The following is a 19132-nucleotide window of genomic DNA, read 5'->3' as shown; positions in this document are numbered from 1 at the left end:
ATAGGCTTCCTTATATTACCCAAGAGTTGATCAGTCAAATTTAATTATTGGTTGAATTGAGGTCAGCTATCTTGTGGTCTCTTATCTCTCCTCCTCCACCTTTCAGAATTTCTAGACATCCTTAAACATCAGTTTCTTCTTAACTTTACTGTCCAAGAAAGTGGTCCTTCAATTTGTCTCCTTCCATATCCTTCAAGTGTTTTCCTCTTTCTCTTTCATTTTTAGAATTCTCCATTGAATTGATTCTTTCTCTATTGCCAATCAAAACATAGGTCTTCCCAATCTAAAAAAAATAATAATAATTCAAAATAAAAAATAAAATCACTTGGCCATACTGTGCCACAGAAAAGTTTTCCTATTAAAAAAAATTGTCCACGCATATGGCCTTTGTTTCAACAAGACCCACTCAGTTCTCAACTTCCTGTCATCTCACTTCTGACCTCAACATTTAATTAAAATTGCTTTCTCCAAGGGTCATCATGCCTGTTCTATATTTCCTCATCACCCACACCTCTAGAATTCCTGGTTTTCTTCTAGATTCAGATCTAGTATCAGTTTCTGCACAAACCTTCAGCTGCCTTCCTTTCCCAACCTGCCCTGTATGTACTGATATGTGAATATGCTGCCTCTCCCACTAAAATACAAATTCCATGAAGAAAGAGATGATTTAATTTTTGCCTCTATTTTCTCATTGCTTTAGCACAGTGCTTGCAATATTTATAGGTTTAGTACCATTTTCTTCAATATCATCATCATCATCACTGGCATAGTACTCTAATATTTACAAAGCATTATATGTCTATATATGTATATATATATATATATATATATATATATATATATATATATATATATGTGTGTGTGTGTGTGTGTGTGTGTGTGTGTGTGTGTGTGTGTGTGTATCTATCTATCTCTATCTACCTAAAGAAATGAAATCTCACTTGATTCTCAAAACATCTCTGTTGTTTTCCCATTTTTTACAAATGAAAAAACCAAGGCATAAACAAGTGACTTTTCTAGAGTCATATAGTTAATATCTGAGATGGAATTTTAATTCATGTCTTCTTGACTCCAATTTCCCCACACTCTATTGTTAAATTTGTAAATTAATAAATTCTTGTTTACTAACTAAAAATAACAATATCTAAATTGTAAAATCTAAACTGCCTTTTCTTAGTCTCTATAATTCTGCCTTCTATGCAGTATTCAATACCCTTAATCATTTATTTCCTTTTTTACACTTTCTCTTCCTGAGTTTTTGTTACACAGCTTCCCCTTGATTTTTCTCTAGATTGTTAGCTATTTCTTTCCAATCTCCTCTGTGGATCCTGTGCAGGGTCTTATTTCTATATATTCTTCCTCTTAATGTCTTCTCTAATTCTATATGTTTAATTGTCATTTATATGAAAATGGCTTCCAAATTAATATTCAATCTGAAATCTTCACTTTGAATTCTAGTTCAGAATATTTAACTACTCATTAGATATTTTCCTCCTACCAATGCCCTAAGCATCTCAGACTGAGCATATATAAAATGAAAAATACTTCCCATTTAATCTATCCTTCTTCCAAACTTTTCTATCGTCTCAGTTAACCAGGTTCAAAACTTTGGAGTCATTCTTGGCTTATCTCTATCTTTCCCTTGATATCCAATTTATTGCCAAGTGGCATATAAAATGTTGCACATCTCTCTTCTGTCCATTAACATGAATCTCATTCTAGTTCAAGCCCTTGTCACATCTTTGACTATGTAAGTACCACTTAATTGAATGCCCTGCTTCCATCCTTTCCCTTCTCCTCTACATCTGCCAAAATAAGTTTCCTAAGTGCATATATGCCTATGTTATTACCCAGTCCCAAAATCTTTTGTGAGTCCCCATTACCACTAAAATAAATATAAATTCTTTAGTTTGGCATAATCTGTCTCCTATTTTTCCAAATTTATTTGATACTTCTGCTTGTCAATAACCTTATAGTCCAAACCAAAAGGAACTTACTATCTATTCCCTGAGTTGTAAAACGTGTTAATGGCTCTCTTTTTAATTTAATAACTAATAATAACAATATCTAAATTGTAAAATCTAAACTGCCTTTTCTTAGTCCCTATAATTCTGTCTTCTCTGCAGCATTTAATACTCTTAATCATTTAATACTTAATCAATTAATACATATACATATATGTACATATATCCATTTTTGCATACAAACATGCATATTTGTTGTTGTTCAGTTGTTACAGTCATGTCCAGTGACAGATAATCTAGCAAGGGAAATAAAAAAATAAAATGGGTTAAAAATAAACAGCCAGACATCACCACCAACAATTAAAATGCCACTGGATTTGGTATAATGGGACAATTGAATGTAGACCTTAGTTCTGATCCTTATTGAGTTTTTTTTTCACCTGTTGGCAAATCTGTAAGGTTCTACAATTCTAAATATTCTTATCCTTAAAATAGCTATGCCTACCTTAAAATATCATTGTATAGAAAACATATTGTACATTATAGAATAATACAGAAATGTGAGTTACTGCAGCATTATACTATTTGCCAGCATGTCAATCTAAAAATTTGTGAGTCATAAGAAGAAAATCTGTCTTTCTCCTGAGACATGTACTAGTTAATATGACTGACTTGTTAGTGTAACTAAGAAAAATTATTCCACTCAAGTTATAAAGTATTTTGAAAAAAATTACCAATTTTTTTTCAAGTTATTTTCTCATGGATCATCTTCCCTGCCCTGAAAACACTTTTAAAAATTCAGTCATTACAATATTTTGGAAGCTTTGTTTTGCTTTCATGGTTGTTGCATAACTTATCATCTTAGAGGTTTGTCTGGGACACTAAACGATTGAGTTGATTGTCCAGGGTCACAGACCTCATATGTGTCAGAATCAGGGATCAAATTTTTTCAGATTCTAAGAAAAGTATGCAGTCCACTTGGCATACCATCCCTGAATAGCAGCCTGTTTTGTTTTTCTCAAGCAAAGGGTGAGTTTGGAAAAGTTTACTTCAACTCTGTTGCTTGTTTCCAAAATTAAAATACCACTTTTTTCCCTCACTGAATTAATTAGAAAATGGGGTTGCTACTTTCAAATCACCACCACCCTCACCCCCAGTTGAAGTCTACTTTAGCTAATGTAAATGCTACTATATTCTGCTTCTTTGATCAGAGGTGACCTGCAAAGGTCAGGTTTGTACAAACTTATTCAGATTGCATATTTCCAAGATTTGTTGACTCAGAATTCATGTAGCAGTACATATTTTTAGCCATGCTAAAGACCAGATTGTCTGGTGTTTAAACCCAGCTGGAACATCAGGAATAGCTAAAATTCTGCCTATAACTATGATATTATTTGAGGCTACCCCTTTTGAAAATTAATTCAACTCAAACATTGTAACTCGCTGTAAAAAGTATTTCATATTTCCATTTTTCTGATATTCTAAAAGCATCTGGAGATAGTAATCATGCAGATAAAACACTGAGCTGGAGTCAGGAACAACTGGATTCAAATCCATTACATAATAATGACTAGCTGTGTGACCATGAGGAAGTTCTATTCTCTGAGCCTTGGATAATTGTCTAAAACTAGAAATTATAGACTTATAGGTGCAAAGATTGTGAAGTCTAATGAAGTCCCAGTTCCCCAAATTATGGGTGCAGCATTCAATGAAATAATTTCATTTTTTAATACTGAAATCTGTGTGTACCTTTTTAAAAATATTTCTTAGTCAATCATATTCAAACATTTATTGGGTTCTATGCCTATTGTGTTTAAGACACTGCAAAATTGAGAAAAACACAAAGATTCCTTACCCATAAAGAGTGTATGTAGACAATGAGATAGCTTCTGTTATCACTTTCAACTTTAAGATTCTGTGATATTGTATTTATTTAATAGCTAATATAAATATTGGATTAAATTTATGTCCTCTAGGTTTAACACATTGAGGAAATAGATTATAAAATTTTTTCTTCTTTTTTAAGCAAATCTCTGATTTCTTTTGTTTTTAATATATACTTCATGTTTGGTTTTTTTTTTTTTTTTTTTTTAATGTCCTCTACCAACAGAGTATACTTATGGTTTGTGTCAGGTCACAGGTCACTTAGTCAAAATGTATCAGAGGTAAGACATTTACTCCAGTCTTCCTGACAAGCTTATACTCTATTCAATATGCCAAGCACCCTCTATTAATACAGGTTAACAGTAGGAAGCTACTACAAAATTAAAATATTGAGCCAAATGCAGAAAACAAAACCATGTGTGGTTTTCCTGAATGTTAAATGTATATTGAATGACCAAATTCACTGTTAACTATAGGTGTGTTAATATTATGTGATAGTAAAAACCTAATCCTCTTCTTTTTTTTTTTTTTTTGTCTTTACCCTATAGGCCTGTAACTCTCTGTCAAAACAAAATCATTTTCCCATTTACAAATGTTAACAGAGTAACTACATTTATTAAAATAATTGGCTGATGGGGTTAGTTGCTTGACAAATATTTGCCTCCCACTAATTCACCAATAATTTTATTGGATCAACCAAATGAAATGGTGGTTTTAGCATTTTTAAATGTCTTTTTTCTCATGGATAGTCCTTAGTGAAATTATAAATTAAATTTAAAAATTTTCCACTTTATCCATTGGAAACTTTTATTTAAAGAATTCCTTAGTGACTTCATGGCCACCTATCAGAAATTGCTCTCAATAAAATACATTTATGAACTTATTCATATTCAAATGCAAATATCTGATTCAGTGTTAAGAAATATTTGTGACAATAAGTCTCTAATGATTGAATGTCAAGCTTCAGTGATGGGCTGGTTGGGAATTGACTTTTTTTTTCCCCCAAAGGTCATACCTCATTTATTGTAACTTTATTTTACATCATAATCTCCATGATCATTCAGACCTTGCTTCTGTATCTTCAGGTCATCCAAGATTTCACTATACTGACTTAGCTCTTTGCCAGCCTTACTTATTCACTCTGGGAAATTTTCTGCAAGAATAGTCTGTTTCTATAGCATCCACCTTCACCCTTTGTCCTTGAAAACATTTATTTTGCCAATCTGAGTTTTCCAAGCAACACTTCAGCATCTTCCACCACTTTTTGAGATTATCATATGACCCTTGAGTCTGCAAGCTTTGGACTTTGTTTTAAACAGATCTCTCAGCTTTTGCTAAACTTCAAGAACATGGTACTCTTTCAGCCTATATTATGTATACTATGTATTATGTGCATGAGCATCATTTTGTTCCAGAAAAAGTCTTTGATCTCTGGTAATCGGTTTAACATGCTTTTCTACGGTGGCCTTATAAAGTAACATTTACTGAAAAAAAATTAAACACATTTTAAAATGAAAAATTTATGTATGTATACATACTTTTGCATATATATATATATTTATATCTTTGTATACATACATAGATATGTGCACTTTTTTTCCAAATGATTGTGACACATATAATCATTAAAATTCATAAAGACTAGGTTGCTTAGACCTTTTTGCTCTTAAGAATTTCATGGGTGTGGATGCCAGAGTAGAGTACACATAGTGAGACATATGCATCTCATAGTGTAGACACATAAACTTGCTCAGTTATACAAGGGGAAATACAATTCCTGATTGAAGTTTAAATGAAGTAACAACTAGTACATATTAAAATAAACACATTACTCATTCAGGTCCTCAATATTTGTTTTCATTTGTAAAATGGTCTATTTTAACATTAAGGTGGAGCAGAGATTTTATTCTCATAACCTTTAATTTCTAGTCTTTTGCTTAGTTCTTTATGCTTGGAGAACCATGCATGAATTTCTTAATGCATAATGGTTATATACATTTGATTAGTTTATGAACTTTTATTATGAATTTTAAAAGACCTTGGGGAGAGCCCAGAAATGTCTCACATAAATGGTTATGCCATTTCTGTTTTGTTGTTTAAAAAAAATAATAATAAAAAAATAAAACCTAAGGTCTAGAGAATTGAATTGAAATGCTCATAGTCACATAACAAGTTTATAATACAGGGAAGCCTAGAACCCAAGTCTCAGTCATTCTAGAAGAGTAAACATTCTGCTATAAAATGATGGCACCATAAAAAACAAATAAATAGATGATAGTTTCTATGGCCAAAAAAGTGATGAAAATCTTAAGTCTAATGTTATTGGTGTGACTGATCATGAGAGAGAGATAAGGGGGGAGGAGGGAAGGAGGGAAGGAAAGAGAAACAGAGACTGAGACAGAGATACAAAGAGACAGAGAAAGGGACAGAGAGACAGAGAGGCAGAGACAAAGAGAGACACAGAGAGAGACAGAGAAAGGCAAAGAGAAGTAGGTGGGAGGGTGCAGTAAGGAGAGAGAGAGAGAACACAAAAGTTTTATGGCTGAGTCTCAGTACCATTGACATCAATAGGGAGATCCAATCTGGAGGGAAGGTTGGTTTTATTTTTTTATTTTTTTTAAATAATTTTGTACTTATAACATTTTTTGACAGTACATATGCATGGGTAATTTTTACAGCATTATCCCTGGCACTCCCTTCTGTTCCGAATTTTCCCCTCCTTCCCTCCACCCCCTCCCCTAGATGACAGGCAGTCCCATACATGTTAAATATGTTATAATATATCCTAGATACAATATATGTGTGCAGAACCAAAGTTTTTTGTTGCACAGGAAGAATTGGATTCAGAAGATAAAAATAACCTGGGAAGAAAAACAAACAAAAAATGTAAACAGTTTATACTCATTTCCCAGTGTTCCTTCTCTGGGTGTAGCTGATTCTGTTCATCATTGATCAATTGTAACTGAATTAGATCTTCTCTTTGTTGAAGATATCCTCTTCCATCAGAATACTCATACAGTATCATTGTTGAAGGGTATAATGATCTCCTAGTTCTGCTCATTTCACTCAACATCAGTTGATGTAAGTCTCTCCAAGCCTCTCTGTATTCGTCCTGCTGGTCATTTCTTATAGAACAATAATATTCCATAACATTCATATGCCATAATTTACCCAACCATTCTCCAATTGATGGGCATCCATTCATTTTCCAGTTTCTAGCCACTACAAAAAGGGCTGCCACAAACATTTTGGCATATACAGGTCTGGGAAGGTTGGTTTTAGAAGATGATGAGTCAGTTTTTCAATATACTGAGTTTGAAATTACAACTGGACTTCTATTAGAAATAAACAAAAAAACTTTGCAGATATGAAAAATGCAGCACAACTAAGAGAAACTAAGAGGGTAGAGATGCTCATTTGGGAGTAATCCACAGAATGAGATAGAAACCATAAATATCATAGCTCCTAAAATATAACTCTTTCCAACAAAGCCCTGTTATGAATTAGCTTATAGGAAAGGTATGAGTTCTATGCTCTAGCCCCACAATATAAATCACAATTTTTTTTATATTTCTTTCATTCTTTAAGATTTTTTAAAGTGATTCCCTTCCTCACACCAACCTTTATGAGGAAGATAGTAGAACTATATTCTCATTTTACAAATGAAATACATTAAGCTACAGAGAAACTAAGTAGTACTCAAGTCAATCAGGTAGCAAGTATCAGAGCTACGACATCTCTTGTCAGTCAGTAAGCAAGCATTTTATTAAATGCATAATATATACCAGGTCCTGTGTTAAGTACTGAGGATTCAAAGAAAGATAAAAGAGTCCCTGAAAAGTAGCAAGGATGGCAGTGTCACTTGCTTATAGAGTGTATGGAAAGATATAAGGTAAGAATACTAGAAAAAGTACAAAGAGACTAAGTTATGAAGGTTGTAAAAAGTTTTATAGTTGATCCGGGAGGTAAAAGGGATCTCCTAGAATGGATTGGGTGAGAGAGAATAGAAAAAGTGACCAAGTACCTTAGTGAAGAAGGGACTGGAATGGGAAGACTTAAGGCTGAAACAAGTGTTTTTACCCTTTTATTATGCTGAGAAATTCTCCTATGAGATATTTTTCTTTGTAAATTCATTTTTATATGCTTTTGGTTATATTAATCATTAAATTTTGGTCTAACTAAAGTAGAACATCTGTACATAATAGAAAATGCTCACCAAGCCATAAGGTTGACTTGTGGCTTGATGGGATTTGGATCCACATCATTAACTTCCATGGCTTTCTGATGCTTTCTGTGGTTTTAAATTTATATATCTCCTACTCATTCATGGTTCCCTGAGTCTTGCTCAGATGTCTTTTTCTAGAATATGAGACAATCTAGAGAGGAGAAATATTATTTTCACATCAACTATAAGCTAGCTGGTGGAAATTATTTTATGTTCTATATGGATTACTTATTTGCCAATCCAATCATATATTGGTCTGATCAGCCAATGGGACACCCTATAACTTGACTGTAACATGGTGATGTTATTTTGGTCCTCTTTGAGAACAAAAGACACCAATCAACTAAGCAATCAACAAATTTGCCAATCAGTATCTAAAATTGTTTTTAATGAATCCCATTCCATGACACCTTTTATCTAAACTGATTCTTAGATACTTAAGAACTTGATCATTAACCAATCAAAAAATTAGCTACTCAGTTGAGTATATGCAAGTACATGCATACACATACATACACACACACACACACACACACACACACACACACACACATACCCACACACACTTTCTACAAAACTACCTTTTGTCCAAAGTACTATTAGGGTAATCTATATCCATTGCCCAATAAATCAATACATAGACTCCAAGTATCTTAGCCCTTATATTGGAAAACACCCAGGTTGCAAAAACTTCTGTTCCAACCTTTCCCTTCCTTCCCTTCACCCCCTTCCCTAGATGGCAGGCAGTCCTATACATATTAAACTTGTTAAAGCATATATTAAATACAATATATGTATATATATATTTATACAGTTATCTTGTTACACAAGAAAAATTGAATTTAGAAAGAAGGTAAAAATAACCTGGGAAGAAAAAGAAAAATACAAGCAAACAACAGAAAGAATGCCAGTGCTATGTTGTAGTCCACACTCATTTCCCAGTGTTCTTTCACTGGATGTAGCTGGTTCTGTTTATCACTGATCAATTGGAACTGATTTTGATCCTCTCATTGCCGAAGATAGCCATTTCCATCAGAAGTGATCCTCATATATTGTTGTTGAAGTGTACAATGATCTCCTGGTTCTGCTCATTTCACTCAGCATCAGTTCATGTAAGTCTCTCCAAACCTCTCTGTATTCATCCTGCTGGTCATTTCTTCCAGAACAATAATATTCCATAACATTCATATACCACAATTTATTAAGCCATTCTCCACTCAATTTCCAGTTTCTAGCAACTACAAAAAGTGCTGCCACAAACATTTTTGCACATATGAGACCCAATTTTCTTATCTGAAAAATCAGAGTGTTAGACTATATCAAGATTTTTCAAATTCTCCATAGAAAGCTATAATTTTTGTAAAATAATCATAATATTTCTATTGACTTTTAAAACTTAGAAATTCTTAAAATTATCTTATTCAGTTCTTACAAATAGCTCTGTGAGGCAGATACTATGATTATCCTCATTTCATACATAAGAAAACTGCGGCTGAGAGTTTGTCTAAAGCCACATAACTAAGTTATTATAAAGTGTAGGATTAGAATTCAGATTGTATTGCTTCCAAACCCAGGACTCAAGCTACCATAACATCTAGATGCTTTCCAAAGACAAGGACAAACAAAACAAAACAAAACAAAACAAAACTTAATCTATTTTGTTGTCTGCTTCACAGAATGTATACATTCACATAGGAGGCATAGAACTTGCAAAAGACATGATGCAGAAAAACAGGGCAAACGAGACTCCCTCTGATTCAGTTAATGGTAGTCGGTGTCAGAATCCACTAAGCAAAATTATATTTAACACCTGCTCAAGCCAGGCAAGGATTATAGCTTGAACAACTTTTCTACTTTCCCAAGACCTTCTCCCTTTGTATTTAATAAATGCCAATAGATATACCATGATTTTCTAGCTGCATATATACAAGCAATCAAATTAAAAGAAGACTATCCTAATTAGATTCTATGAAGACTTTTTATGAATTAAGTCAATGATTTTGGAAAGTTCCTCTTAAAGGTTTGGTAGGGATTTTTGCCAGCCTGAGCTCCTTCATTTAACCTTTGATCTTTATTATTCTTAAATAAAAATTATTTTTGCTACCTTGCTGTGGTACTCATAATAGTGCTCCCACAATTCAAACTAAGGTTTTCTGTGGACTATGTTACCCAATCCTGAAAACCAATAACAATCAGCCAAAATTAATCACAAGACTAAAAGGAGTTCATCTACTTTGATTTCATTCTTTAAATAAGCCCAATATAGTTCGGAGTCAGTTAAGTATTCATCTCTCAGCATTATTTATATAATAATCAGTGGTCATTTATAGTTTATCAGATTTTATCTCTATATAACTCTAAACTAGCAATCATTATGGATAAGTATATAGGATTGGGAAATTTGAAGAGATAAGAGAGCAAAAGTTGTTAGTGACTAAGAAGAAGGTAATGAAACAAACATTTGTGGATTTTGAGTACCAATCATCCATTAACAGAAAAAAATGCAAATCTTAACATAGCTAGGGCTAATATATATTTACATGAGATCCTGATTCAATACTGAGATATCATATTTTTGGGGAAATAATTCTCTGGTTCTAAGTAATCATAAGACATTTACAAATAAAAAAACTAACTTTAAATAGGAAACACTCAGATTTTTTAAAGGGGAATTTTGATAAATTAAGACAGTCCTCCATAATACTGCCATATATATGTCAATGAGAAAATTAAATTTTAGCAAAAGATCTGACATGCTAATTTATTACATCCAGTTTTATTTCTAGTCATAGAATACTTTTTGACTGCAAATATTCAAAACCTTTACAAAACAAAATAGTTTATTTTGTTGACTCTAACAGAAAATTGTTCAAAATTTTAATATATACATATGCCCATATGTGCTAGATTATATATGTGTATAACATACATATATAATTTTTTCTAAAAATAATTATTGCTTATACACATATATACACATACATTCAAAGTCAGCCTTCTGTGATTTTTACCTTTAGTACACTTTATAAAATAGTTTAAAAGATTTTACTGGAAGAATTTAACATAATCTTGTTTGATATGAAGTTTTCTCCTACAATGAAATATTTGAAAGCTAAACAGTATGATCTCTATGATCTCTTTCAGTTCTAAAAGACTTTCTTTTGTGATTCTTCATCTGCCAAAGTGAAATATATGCTTTGTCACATGATATATTTGCAATGTGATTCAAATCATTCTTATCTCCCTTCTAATAATATGTCATAATGTGTGCTAAAATGAATGATTTTATCTTGAGGTGAGTATATTCTAAGAAATAAAAAGAATTATTAGGTATCTACTTCATGAGGAACATTGGTAAAGTTAATAAATTTCAAAGTTAGATAGGAATCTCTACCCTCATGGAATGAATGCTTCAATTTATCTGTTATCATTCAGATAGGTACTTCTCCCACACCTTCCCAAACATCAACAGTACTAAGTATTTTGTAAGTTATATCTTTTGTTTTTTAACTTGTTATCCTAATGGTTAATTAATTGGACATTCTAGAGCCCTGTGTCATTATAATGATTTAAGTGTGGCTCCTTTAGCTAAATTAATGGAATGAACTCATAGTTATTTGTTTGATCATTCAGCGGATTTTGAGTACTTTGGCTAGCAAGGAGTCCCTTGGACCTGAGTACAGTTAAGGCCTGAGCTTTCATTTTCTCTCTGCCACTGCTGAAGTTCCTACTATGGGACCTTGCTTGGATTTCTACTTAGGCCATAGGACTTACTGCTGCCATCTTTCTTTCTGATATTTCTTTCTCTCTGGACCCAGCTCTACTTTCTATCCAGTAAAACTAGTGTCTAATTTGCATTTTCATCTTTTCCTTATTATGCGAATCATCCAGCATGATAAGTATATTGTCTCCTCAAAGGTGGAGTTATTAATACATGATTTTGTGATTACTGCACAGCAGATTGGGAAATATAGGCTTATCTGTGTCTACTCTTTGGGCAATTTGCACAATAGCTTTATTCTTTTAAGAGAGCAATACCAACTTAATTTTGAAATAACAGAGATTTAAATGAAGTGCCTGCTTGTGATTTATGCTAAAAAAAATCTTATATATATATATATATATATATATGTGTGTGTGTGTGTGTGTGTGTGTGTATGTATATATACATATACATTTATTTATGTGTGCATATACTTACATATATATATATACACACATATATACATACAAATAGATATTTTGCAGCAGTGCTTTAAGCCATAAATAATGATGATGTTTCTTGACTAGGAATTATAATCTGTATTTAATTGAAGGAACATGAAAATTTTATGTAGATTTAATTAATCCAGCATGAACAAAGGGAAACAATTCATTGTTTATGACATTTTTGATAGTTTTAGATTAAAAAACTTTTTAATAAACACTTTAATTTAAAATATACTGTACATTTTCACATTTTTAAACTTGTATCATATTTTAATATGACTTGATTAATTATCATTTCCTTTAATGTCCAGGGTCAAATTCAAAGAACTTGACACATTCCCCTGCCCATTTTGCCCAATCTTATTCTATCCCACTAAACTTTATATTCTTAAGTTTATAAATGCTTCTTTTAATACTGATGAAAACTTAATTCAGTATACAGTTTATTTTTTTGTAATTGTTTTGGGACATTTAATAGTTTGTGGATCAATATTTCAAATGGTTTATATAAGTGCACACATGACAGAATTATGAGACTAGGAAATCTACCAACAGCTCTTTCAAACTTCCAGTCAGTCAACTTTAAAGGCCAAGTAGAAATATCTATCCACCCCCATCTTCCTGTGTCCCTCCCACATTCTCTATCAAATTATGCCATTCAAAGTTAAAAGATCATAATTCATTTGTTCCTTCCTTCCTTCCTTTCTCCCTTCTTTCCTCCTCCCCCCTCTTTCTTTCTTTCTTCTTTCCATCATTACTTCCTTTAAAAAATCTTAACTTATATACCCCACAAAAGAACATTTTTTCCCATGCAACAATTTTACATATCATTCTCAAAACTTCTGCTTATTAGTACTTGTTCCTGAGCTTTCTTCTTCTTTTTGGACATCACTATTACCATTTTTTCTCATGTCATCATCTTCTCCCAATTAAAAACTGAAAGAAAGAAAAGCAATCACCCTTTTGACAAATAATCACAGGCAAACAAAATGGGTCCACATATTTATTAGCCATGTCCAAAAATGTAGGTCTGTTTCTGAACTCTTGAGTCCATCATCTCTTTTTCAGGGGCTCTGTAAAGTGATTCATAAAAGGATGTGTGGTTTATCATTGCACTAAACAGTATTGTTCAGGCTTCCCAAGTATTTTGTTAGATTGGGGTTTGTGTGTGTGTGTGTTTGTTTTTGTTTGTGTTTTTGACATGTTTTTGGGTAAATTGTTCTCCAGCTTCTATCCACTTTACCTTCAATTCATATTACTTAGGATTCTCTGAAATCATCTCTTTCATAATCCCTTATGATAAAATAACATATTATTACAAATTAACCACCATTTATTCAGCCTTTGCATGTTTTAAAAGGCAATCTAAAGGACTGCCTTGGATTTTAGTTCTTTGGTTTTCCTTACTTCTTTTCCTGTTGTATCATTGTTTCCCTTATTTTATATTCCCTTGATTTTATATTTGAATCACATGGATCAACTTTTCTGACATATGACATATTATTGAGCTCCCATATTTAAATTATTTGTAAAGCAGATTTAGAAGTCCTTACATTCTATACTTGACAATTAAAGAAGAAAAAAAAAAAAAAAAAGCTTTCTCTCAGCCCTGCTTGAGATGGACTTGCTAAGTGATTTTCATTGCTCCCTGATTCTTCTCTGAAGGAAACAAAATGCCACAAAACTTAAATCGGCTGATTTTGTTGGCCTTTATTATATATTGGATTGAAAACTGAATTTCATGACCACAAGTAAAGAAAAAATAAAGAGCTTATATAAAAATGTCAAGGTATTCCTATATGAGAGCAGAAGTTAGAAACAACCACCTATATGACTTTAGAAAAATTCCTTCAGTTCCCTTTTATGTAAATGGATGAGGCTGGAATAGTGATCTCTGTGGTCTCTTCCATTTTTGACAGTATATGATCCATTGCTATACAAAAGTAATATCGATTAAGGAACTAGGGAACAAAGTTGCTCTGGATTGTGTGTGGAAGGATTTACAGGGTGGAGTCTAGGGAGAAGACGCTATTTATTCAAAAGAAAATGGGGCTATGAACTGAACACTTGGCAGGCCCTCCTTCCAATACCAGGTTCCTTTCTGCATTCCCATTCTGGCTTGTTTATTTAGCAGATGACTGATTTTATTCTTGAATAAAAGGCACCTACTAAACTCCCTCTCTGGTCTTGCCTCCCCCTCAGGTGTCTTACATCTTGACTTAAACCTTAAAATAAATTTCTCCTAAGTGCGAATCAATCTGCATCTCATTATGTTTTCATCATTGTATTAAAGACTATTCTAGAGTCTGAAAGAAGTGTGAAACATGATTACTTTCTCAATTCTTCCTTGAATATTGATTTATATGAAATAATGACAATAAAAAGGTAGGGTATATATTAATGTAATGATATGGAACTAGAACAGCTACATGATACAGTGGCTAGTGTGCAAGTGTGAAGTCAGCAAGACATGGCTTCTTCAGTTCTTGGACACTTTCTAGCTGTGTGACTCTAAATAAGTCGTTTAACTCAGTCTCAGTTTTCTCATTTGTAAAATGAGCTGGAGAAGGAAATGGCAGATCATTTCAGTGTCTTTGTCAAGAAAATTCAAAATGAGGTTACAAGGAATAGAATAATACTGGAGCAATTGACAAAAATTTGGGAATGGACCATTTTGACTGTCTGAAGTTCAGTTTAACCAAATTCAAAGAGATTCATCATCAATTTGTCTCAAAGAAAATGAAACTTTTGGCTCTGATAAATATTAGTTTAGTGAACATTAGTTCACAGAAATCTACTTAAATGCTGAGGCATTGGGATCTATATCAGTAGTGTGAATACCCACACAATGAAATAAAAAAAAATCCTTGAATTATTAAGGGTTGTATGGAGATATTTGAAGATCCATATTCACCAAACCATTTTGTTTAACTGTAGTTCAAGTATGGAAACAATTGGAATCCCCTTGCTTTAATTCCAATTCCTTACCTAATTTGCATGAATCTTTTCAGGCATGAGTTAGTCTTCATTTTTCTCAAATGAAGTCTTGGGTTCTTTCTGGGATTATTTCCTTCAATGACTCATTGAGAAATTAAATTGAGTTTCTACTACTTGCCAGACTTAGACATTGATATATAGTACATGAGCAATCTTGAGAACCTGAAACTTTGTCTGTACTTTAGCTTAGCCCTAGAATTTCTGAATTCTGAATAGTATTGTATATGCTTCAACTTAAGGAAACCTGAAATACAGCTTACAATACTGACAATTAGAGGATGAGAGATGTTTTTTGTTTTTCTGCTAAAATAGGATCCTGACTGTGGTCCTTAAGAGGAAGAACTATCTTTTGTCTTTTCTTATATCCCAACATCTAAAACAGTATCTGATATTGTTGACTGATTCAATGATGTATTTGTTTAAAATTTGTCTTAATAATAGCTGATAGTACATGCAAATTTGCATAGTCCTTTATAAGCATTATTTCACTTGACAATGCTACAAAGTTGGAACTGCAGGTCATAGAGGTTAGATGACATGTCCAGGATCATACTACTGGATAGTATTCGAATTAGGATCAGATCTCAGGCTTTCTGATTTGAAGTACACTGTTCTGACAATAATCCTACCCTATCTTTCTTATCAATCTCTTCATTGTTGTCATTATTTTTATTTACCATATTTTCAAGAAAAAAAAACATTTACTATAAAGTAAAAAAAAAGTTTCCTACTAGGTACAGTGGGAAAGATTAGAGTTTATGCCCTGATTATAACATTTAAAACACCTAAACATATATAGCCAATAATATGATTAAAAATCAAGATAAGACTATAAAATGTAATCATATAGTAAAATTATGTCCCAAATTTTATACATCTATTATATTCCATACATAGGTTATACAAGAAACCTCAATACATAAAGTATATATATATATAAAACATAAAAAATACAACTCTATAATATCCATTTCAACTACCTAAATATACTAGCCATTATAAATTTCACTTATGCTTTTTATTAATAATCAAAAGATTTTTTATAATTTGGAAGCAACTGTTTCAAGATTGTATGCATAGTCGACATTCTTTTAGTAAAATGGTGTGCAGAGAAGTTTGAATTAAGGCTTTTCTCCCTCAAATTTCTTTGTGGCTTGTCATATCATACCACTAGGTGGCAGCAAATCAAGTGTTAATGGATAACTCCTGTAGCCATAATTAAAAGGACTGGGGTAGGGCCATGATTTTGGGTCTTGAACAACTATTTCTTGTACAAGACTGGGAGCTAAGTGTTATAACCAGAGATTAAAAAAAGAGTTTAGGAAGCATCACTAAAAATAAGGAAGTATAACTGTTCTAGTGTTAGGTCAAAGAGACCCACATTATTGTGTTGTATATAGGTGGAAACCAATTTTTTTTTTTTCTTTTTAATGAGCAAGAGAAGAAGAAAGTGGAGTGGAAAAATAAAACAGAAAGTATCAACAATTAGAGGCATATTAAATTTACAAACCATGTCCCAGAACCTTATAAAGCTAGTATACTGATAATACAACTTGTTTCTCAGCATGTATCTAGTGAAGAAAAACTGCATTTTCTGTCTGAGTTGATGAAGATACTTTGTGAAGTTTAGGCACCCCGAGATAATTGTTAATTGTGTGGGGTATGAATAGCAAATTTGTGGATTACATTAGCAGGCTTTGTTAAACTCAAACATTTGTCTTCCAGTTGTTTCCCTGTCCACTGGTATACCTACCAGTGAAATGGAACTCAAACTATTTTTCTCTTTCTATGTGACTAGTATAAATAGTTTGCATTTTAACAAGTGACTTATAAAATTTATATAAAATATATAATCATAGGAAAGTATGAACAGAAAAAGGTTAATCAAGTAATAAGAAAAGGAATATGGATAGTCCAAGGTTTTCACTGATAACCATTAAATATGAAAAGAGCAAAAGGTCACAAGTTTGTTAGTCTACTTTCTAAATGAGTAATTCTTAAATTATATGTGTGTGTGTGTGTGTGTGTGTGTGTGTGTGTGTGTGTGTGTATGTGGGGAGCGCTATGGACTCTTTGGCAATTTAGTAAAAGCTAGGAACCCATCTCAAAAGAATTTTTAGATGTATAAAAGAAAATATCTGGGATTATAATGGCTATAAATTATGTTAAAAAGTAATTGTCTATCTATCTATCTATCTATACATATCTATATCTCTTTACATATTAATATTTTCATAGATCCCATATAAAAGACCCAAGCTATAGAATATTTATGGAAATAGAAGACTAAGAATTGTAGAAATAGGTTACTGTCTATAACTCAAGACACAATACCCACATCACCATCTGGTCACAAACAATTGCTTGTGACACCCATGGTAAAATGGGTGATAAAACAAGAAGTCTAAATAGCTTTATTGAATCCCTTAATATGTAAATTATTGTTGATCTTTGAGTAACCTTTCTTAGTTTATTTTATTGAAGTACATTAATTTGCATTTTTATGCATTGATCACTATAAATTGATTTCAGTAGATTTTGTAGCTCAGAGTCTTCATTGTAAAGGCATCAACAAACCATTACAAGAGCTTCATCTTTATGCACGTCCTGCCTTGTAAATCTAGCTAACCTTTATCAGCATTTTCTTATTTCCAAAACAAAAGTGCATCTGAGATATTTGAGAAGTATAATAGTTATATTAGTGCTATGTTTTTTAACTCTGACAGGCTTTGCATACTATATAGTTGACAATAGAGCTCAAAGTTCTTTAACATTGTTAGTCAAGATAAAGAGCTAAATATTCTATTAATTCAGGAAAGTTGTTTTCTGTGTAAATTAATTATAGGCTTTCTTCTGCAAGACTCCTAAAAAATAAAATTACACAGAATCTTGTTCATAGCATACAAATTATTATATTCTGGTGACAGTTCACATTCTCAAATGGAAAACATATCAAAAACAAACAAAAAATTCTTAATTTCTGAATTTTCTCTCATATTGTGAAAGCTATTTGTCTACAAGTATAATTAATATTGTTCTTACTTGGGACTGTAAGTGGGAAAATGACTAATATGTGAATAAAAGGACATTTGTCACAGTGTTGCTATTGGGAATTATTCAAAATTAGGAATTTTTCATCATGCGTGACTTTTATTATGTAGAAATAAGTTTTATAAAACACCAATATGTAACTTCAATGGAATATCAAAAGTCAGATTTATATGAGTTCATTTTTGCAGTTAGATTATATATACATTTTGTAAATTAATAAAAATGAATTCTAAATGTTTTTTTCAGATATCTCAAATATGTATTGGTATTTAGTGAAGAACCCATAGTAATGCATTTCTAGGGATTCCACTATGTAATCAATTAAATTTTGAAAAATAAATTTTAAAGTAAGGTAAAATGCACAATTTATTTAGGGAAAAAAGCTCACTTTCATGTAGTTTTCTTTAAATGTTTACCAAGTTCTGAACTTAATACAGCAACCCGGTGACATGGGCAGTTTGGTTATTTTTTTACCATTATTTTACAGGTAAACAAAAAAGAGAAGTCACATAGCAGGTAAGTATAGAAGCCATACCTCAGTCCAGGTCTTGTCATTTTAAAGCTAGTAATCTTTTTCAGTATTGTAATTTATCTTTTGGGGGTACTTTATTTCAAGCTTCTCCAATCATGTGCTCTATACATATTATGAGAAGCTGATCAACCATGAATCATATTTATATCTACTGTCACTTATGATTTTATCTTTATTATAAATAGCAAATGATATAACCCTTGGTATACTCTCTTTCAAAAGTACTTTGCTGCTTGGAGATAAGGCCTGAGTGTTGCCCCCTTTCTCCTC

The 19132-nt window shown here is 32.1% G+C and overlaps 1 protein-coding gene across 33 annotated transcripts in view; it reads left to right on the top strand.

Moving 5' to 3' along the window:
• MAP2 (microtubule associated protein 2) overlaps positions 1-19132 on the top strand; it is a 352478-nt gene that overhangs the window by 122922 nt on the left and 210424 nt on the right. For 3 of the 33 annotated variants that reach the window (XM_074298833.1, XM_074298839.1, XM_074298837.1), the window contains one exon: positions 18818-18846. The exons of the other annotated variants lie outside the window; for them this stretch is intronic. The gene's annotated coding sequence lies outside the window, so the exon portion shown is untranslated. The remainder of the gene's footprint in view (positions 1-18817; positions 18847-19132) is intronic. 33 annotated transcript variants of the gene reach the window in all.

This window comes from Sminthopsis crassicaudata, chromosome 3 (genome assembly GCF_048593235.1).
Source record: "Sminthopsis crassicaudata isolate SCR6 chromosome 3, ASM4859323v1, whole genome shotgun sequence".
In the NCBI taxonomy this organism is placed as follows: Eukaryota; Metazoa; Chordata; class Mammalia; order Dasyuromorphia; family Dasyuridae; genus Sminthopsis; species Sminthopsis crassicaudata.
The sequence above is the reverse complement of the archived record's forward strand: the minus strand, read 5'-3'. Positions and strand labels throughout refer to the sequence as shown.